Source organism: Lissotriton helveticus, chromosome 8 (assembly GCF_964261635.1).
Source record: "Lissotriton helveticus chromosome 8, aLisHel1.1, whole genome shotgun sequence".
NCBI classification, from domain to species: domain Eukaryota; kingdom Metazoa; phylum Chordata; class Amphibia; order Caudata; family Salamandridae; genus Lissotriton; species Lissotriton helveticus.
In genome coordinates this window covers 869,514,488-869,540,265 of record NC_136069.1, presented here as the reverse complement: position 1 = coordinate 869,540,265, position 25,778 = coordinate 869,514,488, and positions in this window count along the sequence as shown.

Here is a 25,778-nt window from a genome sequence, read left to right as displayed (position 1 = left end):
CTATAGCAACCTCTCGACCTGGTCTACCTCTGGTGCATATAACTTGGTCGTTCTAATCTCAGCTGGTATTCTTTATGGGGAACGCCTGTTTATACACAACCTGAGCTGACCCAGAGGTTTTAATCATTGGAACTTATCCTATACCTTCAGATCTGATCTAATCAAACAATGGATCATCCAACAAGTTCCAAAACAACCCAGTATCAGGCCTTTCTTTATATACACTTACCCTCTGATCTAAAGCTCTGAAATATTCTACAGAATTCCACCAGGCATTCCAGGTAGGAGAAACCATCTAGCGCCACAATTTACAAATCTCTCTCCTGGCCAACAAAATCAAATAAAACACCAATTTATGCTGCAAACCAATCGGGTCTTGCAGCCCACCCGACATAGATACAATGCCAAATAAAATAAGAGATGGGCTTACCTCCACGTCAGTACCCAGGGCCCTAGAGATAGTCTTACCCACATCTCTCCAAATTCTTGTATTGGGGCAGGAGGCAAATGAGTGGACTTCATCTGCATTGTGGAAACCAAATCTCAGACAACTAGCTTGTCCACCACCCTTTATTCTGGATATTTTAAGAGGGGACCAGTATATCCTCTGGAGTGTGAAAACGTGGTTTCTTCTGAGTGCAGCAGATTTAATCAGAGGGTAAAGAATGTCTATAGATACTTGCCATAAATCTTTCCGCTCTTCACTCAGCAAGTAATTCTCCCAGACCCGGTACGGCTTTTCCCTCTTTCGATCTACTGCAGCCAGAAGATGGCTATACCATTGAGCCACTTCTTTCTTCCTCAGGCCAGATTTTGTAGTTCGTTTTCCATGGGATTATCTTCCAAAAGGGACCAGAGTTGACTCTTACACCAAGATGAGAGCTGATAAAACTTGAATCTAGACAGAGTTCCCACTCGTAATATGACTCCAAAAGTCCCAAGGAAGACTTTTATTACCCATTATGACGTCCTTCCAGTGTGAGACTCCAGCCTCTTTTAGTGGCTGGGCTAGAGTGTCCAAAAGACACTACGGTGTTTCAGGAGAGTCTCACACAGGTGCCCAATTGCTCTAATAGGAAAGTCCTCAGCAGTCGCGACAATCAGACCACAGCTTGGCTGCCATACACAACTTCTTCAGACGGATTTTTTTTTAAAACATAGGCAAGTCAATTTATACATGAAGCCTAACTCCACTACACCGTCTAACAACTCTAAACATACAACGAGTCATCTGGGGCAAGCAACAACATCCTCGAGTTGTTTAATTGGTAAGCCCAACAATGGAGCTGAAGGTCTGGTAAGCCCATGCCCCCTTGCATTAATTTATGCCTGAGTTTTGTCCAAGACAGCCTTATCCCTTTATCTGCCCAGATAAAGGAGGATATCTTGCCCTGCATTTTAAGAATGTCAGCTTTTGCAAATTCTATTGGGATATTATTAAAAAGATAGGTGTATTTTGGAAGGACACACATTTTAATCAAGTTAACCCGACCATAATGGGAGAGTGGAATATTCTGCCATCTTTTTAATAGAACATCGACCTCCTTCAATACTCTATCTAGATTAGTTTTTGGAATTTCTCTGAGGTTCTGGGTTATTATAACTCTGAGATGGATCTATGACATAATATCGACAGACAGAATATAGACATACAAAAATATCGAAGTAAAAATTTCGACATCAAAAATATCGAAGTTCTATCTACATAAATGTAAGTACAAAAATAGCGAAAAAAAATATCGTAGTACAAAACTATCGAAGTAAAAAATATTATTTTTTTAAATGTATTAATAATGTAAAAATAATTAAAAAATACATATAATTTAACAAATTATAGATATAAACATTAAAATATATTTAAAAAATAATAACTAATACATATACATTTAAAATAAATTAAAAACTCTACATATAAATTAATATATATATATATATATATATATATATATATACTTACTCCACATATTGCATCAGTAGGGAAAGCGTTGGATAGCGTAGGGGTAAAAATTACTATTCCCACTCCAGTGAGTCCAACAGTGGGAAAAGCGCTGGAAAGCGTAGGGGTAAAAATTACTATTCCCACTCCAGAGGGTGCAACAGTAGGGAAAGCGTTGGATAGCGTAGGGGTAAAAATGACTATTCCCACTCCAAAGGGTGCAACAGTAGGGAAAGCATTGGATAGCATGGGGGTAAAAATTACTATTCCCACTCCAGAGAGTGCAACAGTAGGGAAAGCGTTGGATAGCGTGGGGGTAAAAATTACTATTCCCACTCCAGAGGGTGCAATAATAGCGAAAGAGCAGAATAGCGTAGGCGTTATATTAACATACTTATCAATTACATATTTTTGTAAAGAAAAAAAGATGTAATATTTTATTTACAAAAATATATTACTAAATACCAAATATTTATAATAATATTTACTAAAATAACAAAAAATTACTTCCCACGCTACTCCCCCTTTAACACACAACACACTACACATACAAAAAAACACAATTAATCTAAATATCAATTAATCAATTAATAACAATTAATATTATTAAATTGATGTAATTATAAATTAACTAATTGACAAATATAAATGACCAATTAATAATTATTGACCAATTAATAATTAATTAACAAGACATTTAAAAGAATAAACAATATTTATTAATACAGTATTATAATTAATATTATACATTAATGAATTAACAATTAATTAATAATAAATACCAATAAATAAATACAATCTCTTTAACTTAATTTAATTATTTTACACCTTATTCCCATATAAACACACAATCCACTACACATAAATACATCACATAAAAATGTAATTATCATTTAATCACTTAATAATAATTAATTACCAATTATTTATTAAATAACAATAACAAAAAATATAAAATATTACTACATTAACTCTAATTAATTTAATTAACTAATTAATAATAATTACTTACCAATTAATTATTAATGAACAATTAATTATTAATCAAAAATATTTAAAAAACATAATAATTAATTATTATAATTAAATTACTTCCCACCCTATTCCCCTATAAACCCACAACCTGCTCTGATACTAAAACGCGAAATGTAAACAAAATTACCAATTTCTAAACATACATTAAAAAACATGTTTAACAAACATATAAAATACATAATAAAATACATAACACTAAACAAAATTTTGATATTAATAACAGATACCTTAAAATCGATATTCTGTCCATCGATATTATTGCACATCGATATTCTATACCATCGAAATTAAAACATCGATATTATTGTATATCGATATTTTAATTTCAATATTTTGGCCACCTACCCTCCAAGATATCTGAGCTCCCTAGCAAAAATCCTCTCCTGATCAATGATGTTCCATGCCATAATCTCAGTTTTGTCGTTGTTTATTTCATAGTCAGAAAATGTTCCGAAAGTCTGGGCTTCAACAAGAAGCTCCGGGAGTCTAGTGTCGACATTAGAGGATAATACAATTAAATCATCCGCATAGAGTGCTAGTTTCCTCACAAACCCATTTAGTTCAAAAGGAGTGATCTTCCTATTTAATCTTACAGTAAATAAATTCCTTCTGTAGTGCCAAACAAATAGGCTTTGTATATACAACCCATGAATGAGTTAAAGAATGACATGTATTATGACAGAGTTTGCTCTTCAGATATAAAATAGTTCCTCATGCATTCCACAAAATGCAAAAGGATACATCTAAGCTACTAGCAAGATCTTACAATAAAATCATACTATGGATGATCTAAGATGTGTTTGAAAAAGTGCTGACAGTAGAAGAAGTCTCACCTGAAATCCCTTTCCATATTTATGGAGTATGTATTGAACACAATATATTTGCCAAAATGGTGCGAGCACCATTACATGCCAAAACTAATACCGGTGAAAGCACCATCACACCTAAAATTATACACACATTCTCATTATTTTATCAATTTTTGCATGCATTCATGGTTGCAATGTCCTTTTAATCTGTTTCCCCCTATTTCTGGAGATTAATCCACTGACCTTTTCCTCATGCTCAAAGCATGTTGAAGATTTCAGTAGGAGGATTAGTGGGTCTGGATTAGGGATAGGGAGGTAGAAGATTCAGAGCAGGCAAGGATGGGGTTTGTTAGGCTGGGAGAGTGCTGTCCGTACTCCTGTAGTGCTGCATGAGCCAGACAGAGGCTGACCCGTGCTCCTGTCTGCCGCCCCTGCAGCTGTTTCACCTGGTGCGGATTCACACCCAGTGAAACTGGGCCCATTCTCCATTGACCTAGAAATATCAGGTCTTGAGTCACTGGGCCACCTATAATGGTACAGCAACATATACACCAGAGTTATTGCTGCAGGAATGACGCAACATCTCATCATGAAGGCATATTTAAAGATATTTACTTAAAATAACCTAAAGTAGCAAAACCATTGCTAAAATGTTATTTGGAAGTGAAATGTGACTGTAGTTTTGTGTGGATACAATCATCAATTATAATTTGATATATTTCATAAGGGGATGGATTTTTAGGTTTGTCTTGACAGTGCAACTGTCGTCAGACCTTATGTGATCACCAGAAACGAAGTTCCAAAAAGAAGTACTTAGCCGGGCTTTGGCTCCACCCATGTGTTGATCTTCCTTTCTACCAGATTTTTATTGGGCAGAATAGTTGTACTTCCACTGAATAGGAATGCAAACTCACAGAAGAGGAAGTCTGGGTTGATTATAGCAGCAAGCAAATAATAAATGCTACTGTCTTTATTGGTTCATTGGTTCATTGGTAAAAGTTATTTTGTTACACACAATCTCTCAGATTACTATTAGTATTGATTTTCCCTCTTATGAAATATGGAGGGTAGAAAATGTTCCCTGTAAACATCTTTGCTAGTCCCTCCTAGGAGAGGTAATACATTGTTTAGCCATTAGTCAATTTGTTCATATTTGTAATTGTATGTGTAGTGTATAGATGTGTGTGTTAACATTTTAGCTCTAAGACAGGCCTTGGAAAAAAAAACAAATTCAACAATTAAGATATATACATATATACATAGTAGAACTTTGGGTCAGTCCTCTTCCGCCATTAGTCTGTATGAGTGACATTCACATTCTTCTTCCGTTAACGACAGAACACAGCATGGGGCAATGAATCAGTCCACTTGGGCCATTAGAGTCTGTTGCTCTGCGAGTAACAGCCTTTCTCCTGATTACATATGTACAGTCGCCTTGAAATAAGTGCATTTTGATGGCAGGGTTTGTGGGCTCGTCGTTTACTTTCCCATTATCTCCATCCATAAGCCCTTTTGCCTTTCCTTCCTTCTCATTTTTTACCTTTTTTTAAAACACCCGCCAACTCCCCCGCTACCCAGACAGTGCTATGTGACTACTCGCTCGGTGCTCACTTCATCTGGAGCATGCAGCATTCCCCACGACTACTTCTTCTAAACCTGAGATTTACATTGTTAAGTATTGTTTTACAGTTCCAAGATACTGTCATACTTAAAAGCTACATGTCAGCCATCTTGTGCATCATACTATGCATATTGTGCCAATATTGATGCAATATGCTGCACCAGGAAAGTACGCTCTACAAAGTTGCATAATATATCATAAAATTCGCAATATCATTACAAGATAACCAATCAATGTGATGTTTTCAGAAAGTTCATTTTGGAATGTGCTTAGTGTATGATTGCTATACCCTTCCAAGATGATTGACACTGCTTCTTAACGTGACAGCCATGGTGGACCTTGGAACAATGATACCGTATCCATTCTAGTTGGCCAGCTACTGCTATATTTAACTTTTAACTTTTTTTATTGCAAGCATTTGCCCGTCTCATTTAGGCAGTGCATTTATCCTTTTTTCTACATTGAGTCTTTAAATTTATTTAGCACGTGCATGTTTAGTTGTGGTTTTTAGTGTGGATGGTTAAGTGGGTGATTTCAACAACGCGTCAGTGGAAAGATGAATGGATGTATGAGGCAAGAATGAGTGAATGAGTAATGGATGCAATGCCCTTCGAGCTATTGAGTGCCTAAACTGATCTGTGACTAAAGAGGCACTTTCCAAAATAATTCTTACCTGCAAGGATTGCCAATGATTGTTGCTTGCTTTTGACCAGCCATCCCAAAGAATGAGGACTGTGGCACTAGCAATAGAAGCAGGTTTTGTTTCCAGTTAGACCAAAGGGAGGTGCACAATCCAGAGATCAATGAGACATTGTGTGGCCCGTGTTGAACGATCAAACACATTCGCTTTGCAAGGCTTTTTTGGACATAGTGAACAGTTGACCTGCCTATGACAATGGATGCTGTCAACATGCCAATTTATATTTCATCTTATGTCGATAAAGCACACCATCTCAAGGGCATTTGGGAGTTCAGACACATCAGGTGGCAAAAAAAACAATGGCGAAGAAAGGGAGTGATAAAGAACATTGAACGAATCGAGAGAAAATTGCTGACGAGTAAGGAAGGGTATTTGTTTGGACTGAAGTAATTATGCTAAACATTATTGATCAAAATCTCAGCTCTTTTTAGTATGTTATATTATTTGCGTCAACCTTGGGGGCACAAATGAGCCGTTTGAAAGTGCATGCTAACATCAAATAGTTCAAATGTGTAGATTGTTAAGCCAAAAACCTACATATGTCATTTTTCATTACTAAATGATTTTATGGCTTAGCATGTTTAATCATTTTAAAACCAACAGCAGCCTGCCTTTCATTAACTAGAACAGTAACAACTGGTTGCTAGAATAAAATAATGTCCAGGATGTAAGTCATATGTGGAAATTTTTTGTTGGACTTCTGGAAGACACCCTAAAAAGCATAAATGAAATTGCAAGCTACGAGGGAAATGAATCATAGAAGTTTATGACTGATTCTTTAATATAAAATTATAGGACACTTTCTGTATATCATTTACATATTTAGGGCACTAAATACATACATATTAATATTAAATTGCTCTTTGACGTCAGTTAAAAAAGTGTTTATATATGTATGATTAATTTCGGTGTTAAATATTCCTCACAGAAGTATGGTTGCATGTACATTATTCTGCATGGCAAAAGTTGAACATTGTTTAAAGGCAGTGTAAATATATTACCACATCACCTGATCTATTTGGTTCTTATTTTGTTTCCGGCGGTGATACACACATTCTCAGTTGTGAACTTTGTCGCGCTCTGCACCAATGGCAAGTGAACTGGTTGCTACAGGGATGTGGCTTTCTTGGTGCAGTTGGGGCAGAGTTACCGGTATCCATATGTCTGAGGGGCCTACTGAACCCAGATTATTGTTATATTTATCATTCATACAGGAGCTGGGGGCCCATTCCCTTCCTTGCACTAAGGCACAGGTCACTCTGACTATGCTACTCGGTTGGCAGAGTTAGAAGTGAGCCAAGGGGAGGGGGGAGTGATGCAAATATACCCTCCATGGGGTATTACAGGCTGCTCAGTGCACTTTCCTATAAATGCCAGTGGATTGAAGTTGTCCTTATTTGGTTCTCGATTGCATGGTATGCCCAATTATTGCCAAACAAAGGGAAGCAGTAATTAGTCAATCCCTTCCAGCCCCCCATTTCTCTTTTTACCGCCCCACCCTCTTCAGTTCCTAGCAACTTCCACACAGTCTGTTGTCTGTCTTCTCATCTTCAGATGATTCTCAGGTATTTATTTTATTAGGTTATGACATATACCATTACTGTGCAATATAATATACATTTCAGCAAATACAAGGCAAAATAATAAAGGCATTTAAGTGAAGTAGATATTGAATTGTTCTCTTGAAGGAAGAAGCTGAATAGATTATGTTAAAAATATATCTGTTTACAAGAAATGGACCAGGTCAGTTCCATTATTCATTCCAAGCAGACTTGATGACTCTAAAATCAAAATCCATCTTGCCTCTCTCTGCAGGAAAAACCTTATTGCTGACACCACCCCCAGTCCTTTCATAACATTGTCAATTCCGAAATGCAGACGTGTCAACTGTGCAGACAGCTCTTTCATATCTTCCTAGGTCATACGGAGTTTGTAAGAGTAATGATGTAAGATGGTGTTTGGAGTACTGGTCAATGCAACAACCTCTGGTTAGTTTCTGTTCAAGAATTAAACTAGCCCAGTCCAGCTCTACGCAGAAATTTCTCGAGCCCTCTCTCAAGCTGTTCCAATGAAGTTGTCACTTTCTGCGTTTCGTATCACCACTTTGATGTTATGTTCTGCTACGTTGTGATTTATTGAGCGCTCGATTCCACGGAGGTGTATTGGCGCTAACTCTGCTCAAGAAAAAAAGGATCATACCACAAGTTATTAAAAAGCCATACTTTCAGCTCCTTTCTGAATTATACTAGGGTGAGCAAGCCCCTAATCTGAGAAGGAAGAAGATTCGACATCTTGGTTCATACCTGTTGTGAAACTTTTTTCTCACCAGTTCATCCTCTTGAAACTGGAGACCACTGTTGTTGTGGCCCCAGATTTTTCAGAATGCTTTTCTTCCAGCGCTGCGCACCACTGCTAACCATATGTCTCTTTAACATCAATGGAACTCTGCCTGTATAGGGATGAAATTAATAACATTCAGTATTTTTCTTTTAGTGCTAAGATAACAAGAGTGAATGAATGTTTTAGAAAAAAAGCTCCTTACTTTACTTTTTCCTTTACCTCTGCAGTCTCAAAATGATGTCTTCCTTTTGTGAGTTATAACATATAACTGATTACACTTGATTTGACCACGTTATCCTTCTACATCCTTAAGATAAAGCTCCTATTGAATTGTAAACCTGAAAGAGACCTATGGTCCTCTTTGACAAATATCTTAGGGTGATAGCATTTTGAATTAGCAGGTAAAATGTCTTGCATAACGTTTACATTACTGACTCTTGAGTGTATATCGCAGAGAAAAACATAAAAGTGAGTCAGTGCTTAAAAAGTGCTTAACAAATATAAAAAGTATGAATTAAATGTGTGAATTAACCTGTTACTCTAGGATATGTAGGAACTGGGTTCGCAAGGTCCCCGGGGGGTAACATGGACCGAGCAGGCAGGCACCCGAAGCTTAGGTGTTAAGTGACCATACAACACACACATCCACTGAGACAATAAGTGCATGCAAAGACTGAGTCCACACCAGAATGCGTGTTTCAAATAAATAAGTTTTATCTGGGTTCAAAATCAGGTCAGTCATTAACTCATTGCTTTCCCTTAAAAACACATGCTTTCCATTTCTTGGCCATAAATACTTAAATAAATAAATATTAAATATTAAATAACGGTAGGCCTGGTAACAGCCTTGCTCCTAGTCAGCACCTGCAAGGATTTCCCTTTTAAAACATTTAAATAACATTTCATTACTCAGCAACAATCACTTTGTCGCTGCAGGAATCGGCATGTCAATAAATGGGGCGGGGGTAAACATTTCCTAGCTGCAAAGATAAGCCAGTTATCAGCAAATGTAGTGCATCTCACAAGGCTGGAATAAAGCAGTTCAATAATTAGAAATAAGCGTTTCTTTTAGGTAAACTCAAACAGTTCATTAGATGGACAACAGGCACTAATAACCTTTCCTGCCGGCCAAATGAGCATTTCTTTTGGTCAGAATAGGCAGGACATTACTCTCAGGAGCTAAGCATAACAATTCCAATAACAATCAGGTCACTATCACAGAATAACCTTTCCCCTATTAAGGGGTTAACTTGTCCCTAGGAATAGTCACAAAAGCCCCCTGGAGGGCTCCTCAAATGACACAGGGCTCCTGCCCAGTCCACAGAACTTATCGGGGCCAACGGGGCCTAACTGCAGTCTCCCGCGGGGAGGGTGGTCTTGGAGCCTCCCCGGGGGTTTACCTTACTTCTTCGGCCCCTTCTCGGGGCCTTGCGGAGGTTCAGCACGCTGGTGTTGATACCCGGAGGCACGCTCTCACTACTGCGTTCTCCGGTGAAGTCGGGGACAGGTGGGGGCTCCGGTACTCTTCGCGAGCCCCCCGCGCAGGTGTCAGAGCCGGTCCCGGTCCTCCCTCAGTGCTTGCAGGGACCGGGAACCAATGGGAGGCCCAGGCGCCCAGCAACCTCCAATAGCAGAGCAGCTCGAGGGGCACAGCACAGGGACTCAATCAGCAAACGGCGGGGCGGAGTCAACACGGGCGCCCCCGTCACGTGATGCCAGATCCAGGCTTCAGGCCTAGCGAGGCCTACTGCGGCCTGACAAGATTTCACGGCGGCCCTCTCCTGGCTCCCGGGGGCCGCCCGAGGGGATGCAGAAGGCGGCGTTGGCGTCTCAGGGAAGGCACCGGGACAATGTTGTTGAGGCTCAGAGGGCCCCTGGGCTGAAGCAGTAAGTTCACGGGCGCACTCGGTGGAAAGCGCGAAAAGAGGTGGGGGGCACAGCTGAGAAGCGTCTAGTAGCTAAAGCACTTGGTCCTCGTAGCACTTTGGGGGCAATTCACGATCGCGCCTCAGGCAGCTCTCTTTGGGCCCACAGAGGGTCTCCACGCAGTAGCGCTTCTCAGGGGGGCACAGCGCTTGCCAGTCAACAGTTCACAGCGCTTCTCAGGGGGACCGTAGGAAAGCGCTGGATAGGGGAATCAGACAGAGTTGCAGGTCAGATAGCCCCGGACAGGCCACACGACAGTGGCAAAACAGCAGAGGGGACCCAGGTGAAGTCAGGGAGCGCAGGGGGTGACACAGCGCTAATACCTGCTTGATTCCCCACCAGTCCGGTGGGCAGTGAGAAGGTCTTTTTGGGGCTAGCTATTTCCTACGCCCTTGTTAGAAGTTACTTGAAGAGAGGGGGGGGTTGAGTTGAAGGCTTGTCAAGTTTCCTCAGCAGATCACTTCAGGTGGTCCCTGGGTTCCCCTCCCGCTGGGCCAGATCAGTGGGCTAGTTCAGTGTTCCTCACACAGCTTGGTGGGCAGCGCCTAAACCCTGTCACCCCCAGTGGCATAGGTTCCTGACTAGGCCCTACCGCCTAAGTCTCCTGCGTAGGGTCCTCCAGGTCAGTGATGCCACAACTGACTAGAAAGTTTCCCTCCCTTTCCTTTGGTACCATCAGTTGGCAGTTGGCAGTGGCAGTTGGTGTGCACTCCCCCATTCTGAAAGGTTCCAGGAGCTTCCTTACTCTAGCTACGGGCAGGCTGGCAGGCTGGTACGCTGCAGTAGCAGGGGTCAGTAGCAGCCATGTTGGGGGAAGTGAGCACCTGCACCTTAGCATTGATAAGCAATGGGAAGGTGCCCAGAGACCTAAGGCCAACAAAAAGTAGGTGGGAAAAATGAGGCAAAAGCGGAAAAACAATGGGGAAGACCACCCTAAGCCTGACAGGTCTAACAGGATGTATTCCAGTCCACCATATATCCACAATATGCCACTACAGACAGGGGCTAACCATATAGAAATCAGTATGTGCTCTGCTCCAATAGAAGTAGACGAGCTCAAATTGATAAGCTGTGTCCTCTTGAAACAAAAATAAAAGCAAAGCAAGTAAGATGAGCGCCGTCCATGTTGGACCTCATCAATGAGGTGCAGCCTACTTCCTAAGACACGGTGAACTAAAGGACCCACATGTGTTCATGTGCATCACACTTAGGCACCTCATTGAGAAAAATGATAAGCAACACCAACATGTCCGGATTTAATGTGTTGTTTACATTCATAACATGCTCAATTGCTGATTAGTACATAAGTAAATGACAGCTCAGAGCAGGCAGTTACTAATATGCTGTTTTCCTTATTATTGTGGAGTGGGGGCCTGCAAGGATTCAGCAGTGACAGCGGCCTCTGGGTGCCTGATGCAGGAATGGATGGATGTATTGTTGGCAGTGGCGCTGATAAAACTTAATATGTTATCTGTTATAAATCGCTGGGTAAAGCTGCGCAAAATAAAAGGTGGATTCTGCCTGTAACCAAAATCAAATCAGAACTTTTATGAATTAAGCCCAAAGCATTAACCTTTGATGGCAGTAAGAGATACCAATCTAGTGGCTGAAGTGCACAGTGCGAAACTGGAAACCTGGAATCAGTTTCTGCTTGACCAAATTGTGTGTTCCTAGGTAAATACATTTTTTCACTGAGCAACTTTTGTGTTCGTGATCGCGTATAAGACCATCTTCAAATAAATGTTTTCAGGGTGTGTGCTGTACAAAAAAGGTTGTCTTGTGTTTGATATAATAGCTTGTAAATTACCTCCATCTAAATTGAGAATCTAGGCCTCATATTCTGCATATAAAACTGACTTGCCTCTTTGTTCACTTATAGCATGTCATCAGGGCCCAGGTAGGAAGGTTTTTCAGTTCATGTTAAAAAACTCCCACTTTTTAGAAAAACTTTGCAAGTAAACTGATGTGCTACGGTGAAATGCTTCTGCGTGATAAAGAAATACACTTTCTTGAATCTTTCAGACAACTTATCATAGTCTAATGTAATGTTTGTTGCATGATTTAGATGAAAAACTATTTTCAGCGCTCGGCTCGTACAGCGGCTCTTAGAGCCAGAGCCGATCCTTGTCTCAGCTATCCTGTTAATTTGTTGGCCCGCCAACCTCTAGTCACTCCCTGCTCTGCATTGCACTGCAGACAATTGTTCATTTGTTCTCCATCCCCTTCTATGGCACAGAGCATCCGCTACTTAGTCTATTTCATGTGTCAAGCATGCTTGCAGCGAAAGGAGAGAGCATACTTGTCACCATGGCTTTAAGTGGGAAGAAAAAGCGGGAAGTCTCTAAAAGGGGCACAGCACAAAGAAGTGTAATTGTTATGGGGGTTGTTGAAGGCCTACTGGTCCTGCTTTTTCAATTACTTTCACCCTGTTTAAGGTGCTTTTTTTGTCAAAAATTTTGTTATTGATCTTTTAGTAGAAATAAACCAGAAGAAATAAACATGCGACAATCCCGCACTTCAGCCCACGCAGGGGGTAGCCAGAACAATTGCCCAAGGGCGACACAACAGAATGGGGACGGGCCATCGTGCTCAAGTCTCTGTACTTGGCCTAGCGTCCAAGGTGGTGCCGCTTTACCAGCATATAGGTCAGTATCCGGTAAGCCACTTTATATCATGCACATGCTTTTGCATATATTCACAGTTAAAAGGGCACCATTGCTTTGTGCACTCTGCAGAGGCAGAGAGACCAACAAAAGGATGCACAGCATTTTGAACACCATGGACACATTTACAGACATTGTGGGAATCTCACACTTCTATCAGCCTCAACTCCGGAACTCTCCATTGTGGCTCATTATAAACACCCACCTACCAGGGGTGAAAAAGTCCTAGCAATTAAAATTAAATTACAAACATATAGAGTGCTGGCTCGGAGTTTTGCAAATGACACATGACAACTAGGTCTGTATTAGTTCAATATTCTTACACTGTAAGTCCTGTCAACTAAAACAACATTTTCACCCTGTGAAGAGGGGAGCAGGTCCTTGGGAGGGGGGTATTGAGTCCTTATGTTTAGAAATACCTAAGAGGTACTTTAGCCACAGCCTTGACCCCAACCCCACCTCAAAAAAATAAAAGGGTTGCTGAGGTTGGTGCCGATGTTCTAGGGTGTTTTCACTCCGCTTAATGGACGTCAGCAATGAAAAGCCTCAAAAAATGAGCTGAAAATCCACTGTTTACAGTGGTTTTCAGCTCGTTTTCCCTGCCACCCTGTGATATCAATTTCCTCACTGGGTGACCATGTGACTGGAGCTGATATTGTTAAAAGTGAGATAATAAACCTTTTTTTTTGTATTGGGTGCTAGAATCACAATTTATTTTGTTTCGTATTAACCCCAATGAGATGGTGAATACAACAGATTCATGTTGGTTATAAAATGACACTTCTCATGACTATCTAAGCTTTGCAGAGCAACGTTTGCCCCTACTCATCATCTTGTAGGATTTCACCCCAAAATCAATTCACAAGAAGAGGCAGTGTTTTATGCAGACTGTGAATTAGAGACACAAAATTTTAAGATTCAAGAATTCCAAGCAATGGTTATCAATGTCACAGTCGAGGCCAGTACCTATTTGTGCTCGACTTTGAATGCCAAAGTCAAGCAGTACTCAAAGTTGTTAAAAATCACAGATATGCTTTGCCCATCTTGGTTCTCACCAGTATGATGAGGAAAACACTTTAACCTGTGGTATCAGCTTCATATTGGATCAGCAGATAGCAATGCCACTGAGGAGAGTGGTATAGTGCATCTTTCCAAGAGTGAGAGGATGCTGATAATGTTGCTGGACAGATTTATTAAGTAAATAATGTTAAGTTTAAGATCCACAGACCTAACACCTGTGGAGGTCCTGGATTCCGTGAAGGAGAGCCTGGGATGAGGAGGCTCAGGGGCTGAAGGGAAAGAGACTTGGGGGTAGCAAGGCAAGAAGGAGAAAGTAAAGCAGAAGAAAATCTACAGATGTCATGCCAAGACCCCATACTCCTACTGGGTCATGATCATCCTGATGATTCAGAACTCCAAGGAGAAGTGGCTCACACTCTTGCAGGTAAGATGACCACCACTGTATTAGTCACTTAGGGGAACAACCTTTACAACGCAACTTTAACAACGCACTACCATTACAATGAAACTTTTACAACGCAACATCCATTACAACGCATGCAATTACAACGCAACCATTACATCGCATGACACTACAACGCACAACGCATGTAATTACAACTCAGTCATTACAACGCATACCATTACAACGCGTAACATTACCATCCAACACTTACCCTACTGTTGCACCCCTTGGAGTTAGAATAGTAATTTTACCCCTACACTATCCAACACTTACCCTACTGTTGCACCCCCTGGAGTTAGAATAGGAATTTTACCCCTACACTATCCAACACTTACCCTACTGTTGCACCCCCTGGAGTTAGAATAGTAATTTTACCCCTACACTATCCAATACTTACCAAAACATGCAATGCAATGTTATGCGTTGTAATGGTATGCGTTGTGAAGGTATTATGCGTTGTAATGGAATGCGTTGTAAATGTAGTTTTTAAAATGTTGTTGTAATGGCATGCGTTGTAATGGAATGCGTTGTAATGGATGTTGCGTTGTAAAAAATGCGTTGTAAAGGTATGCGTTGTAAAAGTGTGCGTTGTAACGTCATACATCCGTCACTTATGACTTGTTCACAATTTGGATTGCTTTGGGGTATGTTTTCTAATCATATCCTGTAGCAAATACCACCAACCCCACCCCCTCTTCTGGGGCCATAAAGGCTGCATCATCTAGCTCTAACCCTTCCAGGTCATTGTCGCCAGGACACCACTTTACCTTCAGCAATGTCTTGTAATGTACAGCTTTCTGAATTCCATCCTTTTCTAAACCTGTGGAGCACCACTAGAGTAAACAATACATGTCACGATGGAGTGTATCGACATTACAAAACTGTCTCTAGACCTTATTAATTGCAGCTGTACCTGTGAACTGCACCTGTTTTTACTATTGTCGTTGTACTATTGCTACAGATTTTTATAGCTGAGCGTAGCACTTACATGCATGATCAGTTTCGTGGTGCACATAGACCTGTCTGCAGCACACAGAGATCTTACACTGCCACACACAGGGGAAAAAAACTTAGAAGGAACATTGTCCACCACCCTTTAGAAAAGAATACACATAACTCCAGACTTACCCCAGCATGCTACAAGGAAACACCCAATTCCACAGGTCTTAATCTGCTAATATTATCTTGTTTACTAGACTGTTCAGAACACTGTGTAATCAAGAAAGCTTGGATGTTCCTTGAGGAAAGTGAAGGATGACCTAACAGTTTATGCACTAGGTATTCAGAACAATTTCTGTGCCACACTAGTATATATAGTAAGCTTGAGGAATAATAAAATACACTAGTCTTAGAATTTGGTTCTGTTTACCATGCTGTTAAGCATTACATTCAATGTCCCCTGCATTGTGAAGGTAAGTGGCACTTACCCCTGCCATGAGTGACTCAACGGCATGTGAAACTGGTATCCTGACTTATCTTTGGCCGAGACAACAGGCTAATCTAGTGTGCACACTGAAGACCAGTGCTGTACATGTTGACTCTGAGGTCCTGCATGCTCTCAATTATACAAGGGGCTGGTTTCCATACCCTAAGATGTTAACATGAAGTGGTCGTGCAGCATACCAGTTTGTGTAGTAATAAACATAACTTTTTCCTGGGTCAGATTGTGTGCCGCCCTTACTTGGCCCACACATGTACATTTCGTCATATATGTGACACCCAGACTCTTGCTCTGGCTTCCCTTGTGTGTGTCAAGTGTGTGACATGTATCATAGAAAGGCTCCATGTTGTTGTATACATTTTGAATTGCTGGTTCACTTAGCAAAAGCTGGAGAATGAAGTTCAGCTTCCAAAGACAGTGAAATATATTGCCTGCATTTCTGAAGGTTGAAGGAGGAGCCCCAGACCATGAAGTGTGGGTCAATAAAGACAAGGCTACCTTAGAACTCCTATGAGGACATTTAAGCAGGAGATCACTGATTAGTTCTTCCTGAGCACTGCCATCTTGTTAATGATAGGACTATGGGTGTGGGTCAGCATTTTATGTTGTAAGGGGAGGGACGTTTCTAGACATGTCCTATTGTTTTGTCTTTCTGTTGGAAAACACGGCATTATTTGTGAGGCCTGCACAAACAATATGTCTAAATTTGTCCTTCACTGGGAACTAAACACCCCATTTTAGCACTTGACTATCAGAGGGTAGCTTTGCAGAGCAGTCTAAGGCTTACTCAAGGGAGGTGGTGTAGGCTAGTAATCACCATTTACAGGTACGCAGGAATAACACTCAATAATTGATTATCCAGTCTGTACTTTGCTTTATAAAAAAAGGAAGAGCACATTTACTACACACACTCACAAACACTACTCAATACTATGCACCAATTTAAAAATATACATGAGCTGTTGGAAATATTTCTTGACATTGCATGACATCCCCACCCCTCCCAAAGGGAGGGGGTCTAGTGACACCACTCACATGTATGTACATCATCTTGGCCCCAAATATAGTGGGTGGGCCATAACCTGGAGCGAGGGCTCTTTCCACTGGCACCATCCTGGTGGTGGCCCACCCCTTTATCTCAACAAGCATTTATCATGGAGCACCTGCCATAGTGACACATAGCTTTGATTGAGCATCTCATACTGACCTTACAGTATATCCACTTAAATAACAGTGGCTGACAGTTGGGGTGTTCAACTAACGCAGTAGCAAGAATACATGTCTTAGCATCACTTAGAATGACAGTACTTATCATATCTGGTAACAGGTATAATGCAAGTCAATCACAGCCCCTAAAATGAATCACATTTATAATGACAGAATTATGCAGTTACAATCAGGCACCCTGGCAGCAATGCCTAGCAACCAATTTCCAATTTACTTATCATTTCACATATTACATTTGACTTCAAGTCCCACAAAGAAACAACCGTATGTAAAAGCAAACCCCAGTGCAATTACACCTGTCCACCCCAAGGGGGAGTCACCTCAATGACAATCCATGTTTAACCTCATACCTTCCAGTGCAGTCCTAAGCATCAGCTACAGAACAAATGTTCCAGCATTGGGTAACCTTTAACAAATGTGGATGGTCCTTGGGGGTTTTTTCCTTTAAGTCACCAGAGACTTAGGGAGGGACATTCCTCATTTGTGCTGGGAGAGACTGTGTTTCTCCTGCAGCTCTCCCTGCACCTTTTTCCACCAACTGGTGGTGACCCTGTCCTCCTGGGCTCCCCACGTGCTCAAAACTAACAGGTTTCCATGATATCCTGCTCCTGCCATGCTAGGCATTATAGGGTGCTTCCCGTTCAGCTCGTTCATAGCTAAGCAGCTGTTCCCCTGCTGCTCCGGGTGGAGCCACGCTGCCTTTGTGGACAGCCTCATACCATGTGCTTAACTCCTGGGGGGCCCTGTCCCACTCAGGCCCCCACATGTTCAGGTAAGTGGGGGAGCCGCTCAGGGAGCCCAGCCCTGGCTGCTCCTGCTGGCTCCCCGACTGGCCAGCACCTTTGCGTGCTGCCAGCGGGAGCCGGCTCTCCATTCTGCTCTGCGCGCTTTGGCGGGCAGACACGGACAAGGCAGCCGGATGGACGGGGCTCCGGGGGAGTGTGGTGACACTCCCCCCTCCTTCTTCATGTCACGGGGGAGTGCGGCTGCACTCCCCCCTTCTCCCTGCTCACACCAGGGCCCGGAGTTGGAGGTCCCAGGCCCCAGGGAATTGCTTGCATTCCCTGACTTCAACGCCCGTGGGGGCCTGGAGTTGGGGGTTCAGGGCCCCGGGACTATCTTCACGGGGAGCCACCCCAAACCATTTCCTGGACTCAGTACTGTGGCTCAACATCCCCTTTATGACAGATCATTATAAATGTGGAATCCAAACCACCCTACATTGTTCCAGTTTCAAGTTTTTATTCACCAAGTAAGGGAGAGCTCCACAATGTACTTCAAGAACTGTTTTGGTCTAGGGCTGCTGTTGCATGACAGTTAGTCTTTCAGAGGTGAAGAGACATCGCACAATTTGCTATAGAGCTATGCCTCTGCCTTCTCTGTGGACACCTGCCTACCTGCTCAGAGAGGGAAGGAATAGGACTAGCACTGGAGGAAGAACGACTATGCAAGAGGAGAAGCTGAGCTATGGTGAGCACCCAGAAGAGCTAACGTGTTACTGGAAGTTTAACTAGCGCCAACCTAAGCTGTGAGGGGTTACCCAGCCTCCCTGTGTGGTAACGTGGTAAACTATGTGAAGAAAAAACAGTCTCCTATACAACAACATTTCGTTTGGCATCATGATGATGTGACTAAAGGGGCCTGTTCTGCCATTGCCTTCAGGTGCTGCAATTTCTGGGATACATGATAAACACCACTGTAAGAAAGGACCTGTGCTACCAGCCTGGAGGCCACAATTGTCAAATACGAGCAACCGCAATGAGGGCTGCTATACTTTTATCCCAGAGATGAGATGAGGCTGCTGCAGGCAATCCTGCATCTGCTGCCTGGGGTGCTGATTGTGTGACTGGGAAAGGCACACCACCACCCTCCATGCCAGACTGCATCCCACAGAACAAGGCCTGTAAGGAAAGGCTCAGAGACTGACTTGAATTCAAAAGATACATCTGCTCAATATAATGGTGAACAATTGCCAGTGTTAACTCTTTTGCGAGATACAAAATGAAATTACCTACAGGTTACCAAACTAAGGGGCTCATTAGTATGGATGGCGGACTTTGTCCGCCCGCCATAGGCCCAGGAAATGGGACTGCCCGCTATGTATGCGGCGGTCCCGCATTTGGCATTAGGATGTCCCAGCCATACTGGCAGGCGGATCCTGCATTCCTGACATTGCGGCGAGCGGTGGTTTCAGCAGCACCCTCTGCAATGTCAGAAATGCATGTTGTGCATTTGCATGCACAAGGTGGCAGGCACTGCGCGGCGCCTACCACCTTGTGCATGCAAATTAGTACCCCTCATGTGCACCCCCCACCACCCCAACACCCTGGAGGCCCCCAACGGGCCCCCAAATAAAAAACTGTACGCCTTTCCATGGCGCAGCCTCCGCCATGGAAAGGCACATCTCCGCCATTATAGTAATATGGATGCGGTGATTGCTGTGCTTTTCCGCCCTGTAGGCAATCGGGCGGATTGCCTACCGGCGGACGGACTTTCCGTCTGCTGTGGTCCCCCCGCCATAGTAATATGGCAGGGGGGAAATGGGTTGCAGGCGGTGACTTTTTGCAGGCGGTGGCGATCCGCCTGCTATAGTAATCACCCCCTTAGTAATTGCTAACACAACCTATGAGTATACTTACACTATGCCTGATTCCTGCCCACGATCTTTTCTTTGCTGCAAGTACAATGTAGTGGCACAGGAACTGTATCAATTGTGCTAGAACACGTACTGTAGGGCTTGTATCTAATGATTTAGAACCTTTTATTTGGTATGGGAATCATAGACATTTACTACAGCCACGTGGTTGTATTTAGTAGAACCCTGCTCTTGAACGACTATGGCTAGGTGTAGTATCTTGTTTTACTGTGGTATTAAAGTACTAAGAGACAGCAAGTTATTGTGCCTGTTGTTTGACTTTTCATGTTCTTTGTCTCTAACTCCCTCACTGTCTCTATGAGAACCCTTTGATTGTCTGTCCTCGCTATCCAGAGACTCAGAGCCAAAGGGGTGTACTTAGCCTAGTTTGCAGAGCCAGAGTAGGACAGGACTAAGAACCTCAGTGGCAATCGACTCCATGGTTGTCGATCAGTTGTCCTTACCTTCCCTGTGGCTCATTGTTCTTTTCCTTTTTTTGTAATTCTAAAACCAATCCTCAGTTTTTTGATCATAAAGAGACCACACTAAACCACCTTCTACTCATTGGATAGATTGGATTTAAGTTGATGCAATTAGCTCGCTCACTGCCCCATGACTTCGCTCATATTGTTATTGAGATTGCCAGCTGAACATCTCTCGGTGAACAGTTGCTGGTTAGTGTTTTTCCTAACTCTGACTTACAGCACCCTCATTGCTGTGTTTGCTGGATGTCAGGGGTTTGAATCACTAAGGCATTTATGAATAGATAAAATAGTGCCAAAGAAGTATTACTCCATGTACTCATAAATCCCTTTGTGAATTGGCCTAAAATGTCCAACTCTCTATTAGTAAAAGTGCAAAGACGTCCAATCCTTTCTATTTTTAATAATTGTGTATATTCCCTGAATGATCACATTCTGTTTGCTATTTCAGATGTTTTGGTCCCTATTCATCAAGATATTTAATCGTATGTCAAGTGGTACCATAGGGGTACTCTTTTGCATGCTCATAAAGTACTTTGTGAGTTGGTCTCCCAATGTAGTAGACGTCATACAGAATTCCCAACACTGAGAGTAATTTTTGGGTGTGATATATTAACATTATGAGACATCTTTGAAGAAATCTGAAATTACAATGGGATAAATGATTCTGTACCGAATATCACATGCAATTTCCACATTTTTGGACATTGCTTCTGATTTCCCCATATGAAACATGCAGTCAGAAAACCTCATGTGAGATAATAACGTATGTGGTAAATTGGTAAGTCTCTGATGCAATTTTTGGGTTAAAATTCCGTTTACACCCACATTTGTTGATCCATTCACTAATAACCTGATTGCAAGTGCCTGGCTAAATTCCGATCCCTGTCCAAACAGGTGTTTACACAGGGACTGGAATTACAAGTTATGTGATAATTATTTCAATTTATAGGAGGAAAAGGCCTGTAAAAAAGGCAAAACATGCAGAATTTGGTGTGTTAAATAGTGATTCCGCTTTATGCTTCAAAACATCCGAATATGAGGTTTTTTACCGCACTTGTTTAATGCCTCACTCCAGTCTAATGGTATTTAGCACATGTGGTATATATCTCACCTATTCTGCCTGACTTGTAATGTGGGCCTCAGAAGGACAACTAATGTGACATTCAAATAAAAATATAATGAACTGTAAGTATTTATGCTGTTCCTTCATTTCTTCAAGGAGCGCGCTGTTTAAAAGAGGTAACACCAGACAGTGGAGTGACTAAACATCCCTCCCTCCTCCATTAGGGGAGCAAAAATTAAAATTATTCAAAGTTGGATCTCCCACGAGTTTTGGAACATATTAAAAGTCCTTTTCTGAGCTCAAAATACATATCTACCTTGTGTCTGACATGTTACTTAACAAAACACTCTACATTACTTACAAGCAGAGGTGTTACCTAACACCTGGAAAGAAATATTCTCCAGTGTATTCCATCAGAGGGATCCATGTTTAATCAGAGGCTCTCCCATTCATAACAAACGTATGCATTGTTTAACACCTGCAAAGAAACCTGCCACTTTTTTGTTCCACTGGGAGCATCTCTGTCTAGGCTCAGAGCTCCTGTCTCGCATTCTTCCTCAAAGGATGCCACGGGCCATTTTCTAGTTATCAAAGACTCACGTATGCTGGATCTGCACTTCTTTTTCTTTTAGCAGATGCACGATTTAAATTAATAACGGTCTCTGTGTTTATTTTATAAAACCTTATGCAAAATATGACATTTTTTCAAGGAACAGTATATAAGCTACCAAACGTTTCACAGTCTGCGGACTTTCTCGCTCACTGCTCACATAGCTGCCAAGGTTTCAGATTGCCATGTGTGACATTTTAAAAATTTGAGTGAAATTATGAGTGACATTTCAACGACTATGAGTGACACTTTCTCGCGAGCAAAAATCATGCAATTAAGACGAGGGAAACATCTAAGTATCAGAAATTACAGCCAATTGAGCAACAAGAAACTCCAAGAACTTCTTGAAACTGTTGCAGAGCACCAGCAATGGATGGAGACTAACCTAAAAACAAAAAAAACAAAAAAAAAAACCTATTGCTCCCTCCTGTAAACGGACTGTACTGTAAACTAATGCATAACCATGAAATTACACAAGTTAAGTTTTCCAGCAGCAGTACTCTGTATTAGGTAAAACTAAACCAGGACTAAGGCAGCAGGCTCTCTGACTCCGGAAGGATGATCAGACAGAGCAGCCCTGCAGATCGATGCTTTTTATTATGTGAAATGATTTTGTTTCACATCATGACTCATGTTAGTAAAGGTCACGGTGGTGCTAAGGCGGGGCAAGTAGATGTGAATACCTGACGCTGTGCTTTGTAGAAGGACTAAGGGGAATGGGCTGTAATAATGCTGAAGGGTTCCTCAGTTCTTACCTCTCTGCGTAGGTGCTGTGTGACAGTGTTTCACCTTCTGGCTGGCCTACCGGTACCCAATTTCTTTGAGAACTACTGTTCCTACATTCACAGCCTAGGCTTTCTCATTCTGCCTTTTTCTTTAATAAACGCATGTCAATGGAGGTAAGCGGCTACAAAGAGTTAACAGCTCTGAGCTCTTGCTGAGTGTAATGACTGCTGACAACAGGCCAATGTGATGTCAGCACAGTGAAAGCCGTATAGCCAGTCCGAGTTGCAGGCAACATTAACAACTGCAATGTTTTTTGATGGCAGTTTCAAAACTCACGATGGAAATAAAATTGTCAAAGAACTTAACGCCAAGAATGGAAAGTGATGAGATGTTGCTTAGACATCTTCCTGTAGTCTTATACTGCATCAGCATCTCCGGTTTCAAAGTCTGTAGTAACATGCAGTTTCAGTGAGGTTTTACTTTTTGTACCATCTAGTGTCAGCCAGCCTTGCAGCGCTCATAATGGCTACATAATAGTCTGGATTTGATTGCTACCTAACCTAGATACATACAGCATCTCCGAGTCAATCAACAGTGCTACCTGATTAAACACAAGGGTTTCGTTTCCACAGTTAGTTGCCACTTATTTTAATCTTGCTTAGTTATGCTACTACCTGTTGTACCAAAAAGTTTTGCAAGCATTGATGCACGAGGTGCTGTGGCGGTGCATCAATGTGCAAAGTTCTCATCTTTCAAAGACACTTCCAAAGTTAATTCACGCCCTCTATTATCTGATGGAAGAACTTCCATTATAGAAAATTGTATTGTCCTTTGACTATGGAAATGCCTTCCTAGTGTGTTCTTGCGGTTTGAGTGTCTGCCATTTATTGCAGTATTACCCTTCTACCTGTGTTCGGTACTCTTTTGTAACATGCACACGTCACTTTCCTCTTGTAACATACTGATTGCTACCTCCTACATTTTGTTTGCTTTAGATACTTGCACGAGTGCCACCATTGCCTAAGTAACGTTTATTCTTGTGCTTGAGTGTCTGCATTTATTGCAGTATTATACATCTACTTGTACTTTGCACGCTTTTATAACTTGCACACATGTGCCACTTTTTCCTCCAGTATTGCACCGTTTGCTACCTCTTGTATTTTGTTTGCTCACAATCGTCACCTTGCCTCATCTAACTTAACGTTTGCTTTTGTGTAATTGTTGTGTGTCATGTAATTTTCTCCTCATGTTGTATCATTACTGTTCCTATTGTGAAGCGCTCTGACCTTCGGGTAAAGTGCGCGCTTTATAAAAAGTAACGCATAAAATAAATAAATAAAAAACTATTACCATAAGTAAGACCGGCGTCGCGTGCGCATTCAGCGTGGACTGACACTGACTCTATAGCTGAGTGACATGCTGCTGCCCAGCCACGATGTGCACTGCCACTCTGCCCGATCCTGATTGTCTTAATCCAGGCAGCTGCTCTCTGCAATCCATTCCAGTCGCGTCGACAGACACGGTGACTCCTCAGCTGCCGCCGGGGGCCCCTACCCCCCCCCCCCCCCCCGGCGCGGCCGCGCTCGCAGTCCTCCTGGTGGCCAGAGCTGACTATCGCCGGCTCAGCTGAGCTGCCAGGAGGTGGTCAAGGTGCAGCCTGTATTTTGTAGCAGGGTCGCCGCGGGGTGCGCAGGCGGCCGCCGTAAAAGATTCATGTGGCCCCCTGCGGCCGCGGCTGGCAGCCAGGGCATTAGAGAGACTGCAGCGTCTAGTGGGCAGCGCAGCCTGCACTCTCTGGAATGCACCCAATGAGCCTCAACAACCAGAGCACTGCTTCATTGGGCCTCAGCAGGGCCGCACGTCTTATGATGAGTTGGGCGGCTCAGCGAGTAATCAGGGAGGGCAGAAGCAAATTTATGTTATAACTTGTAGGAGCTCCCAAATCCCAAGGAAGCCCCAGGGGGAGTGCCCCACGGGTCCGATTGTCCCCAGCCAGTAGATGCCGTGACCCCGTACCTCCTCTGCAGTGTGTGAGATGCCTCGTCACTTCACGGGGCCCCAGCAATCTCTGGTGGCTGACTCCGGATCTGTCACGGGACAGCCGCGTTGATCGTCCAAGTGCGCTACCCCGCCAGGCATCGCAACTGCAACTGTGTGAACAGTAACAGCTCTGCACCACCCACAGCGAGACACAGGCCCGCAAGAGTCAGTGTCAGTCCATTGACAGCACAGAGAGCCCGGCAACAGGCGCCGCTGGGGCCCTGGCACAGGTGGCAAAATGCGTGACAAAGCATTTCAGTGCGGTAATGCGGATCACCGCACTGAAATGCGTGAGCGTCACACCTGTTGCGTGACGCTTGGCAGGACTGTGCTCAAGCACCTTGAAGTAACAGTATTAAAAAACAGCCTACTTAGTAGTAGAAAGCTTGAAGTACAGACTAAATATTTTAGCACTAGTTGTGTTTTGAAACTGAATTGTGAGTTGCCTCAGCCTTGTCCGCTCTGCCGCCTGAAGCCAAGACCACACCGTATGTGATGTGTGTATTTGGTTCCTGCGTTGGGTATTATTTTGCGGCACGTGGGCTTTTCATCTTTGTACAAAAACTCTGGTGTAAAAGACACATTCACAAAAGCCCAGCAGAGTTCCTGCGCAGGCTCCAAACACCGTTAATATTCTCACTCACGACTTCAGTTTTTATGCGAGCGCCATTGTTGCATTCCCCAAATTTTCCAGCACTTTACATAAGAAATCTGTTAGAAGAAAAGAGGGATCCGACCATAGCGATAACTGTGGCAACAATACTGAACAGCAGTGAATTGAAAATGCCTAGGAGTAAAGGTGGAAGATGACCTGGAGAAACATTACATAACGGTCTCCCAGACGTCCCAGCCAAGGCTTATCATCAAAGGATAGTCACCCATGATCAGTGAAGGTGGCACGGTGATGGTCCTGTGGAGTTGCTAATAATTGAGCAGCAGAGACAATCCAAGTGGAGCAGGGAAGTAGTATGGAAGGAGGCAGGAGAAAAGTCACTTAGAGAGCAAGTTGTCTGAACCCCATCTGCCCTGGAGCCCCACCATGCTCTGCTTCTGCCT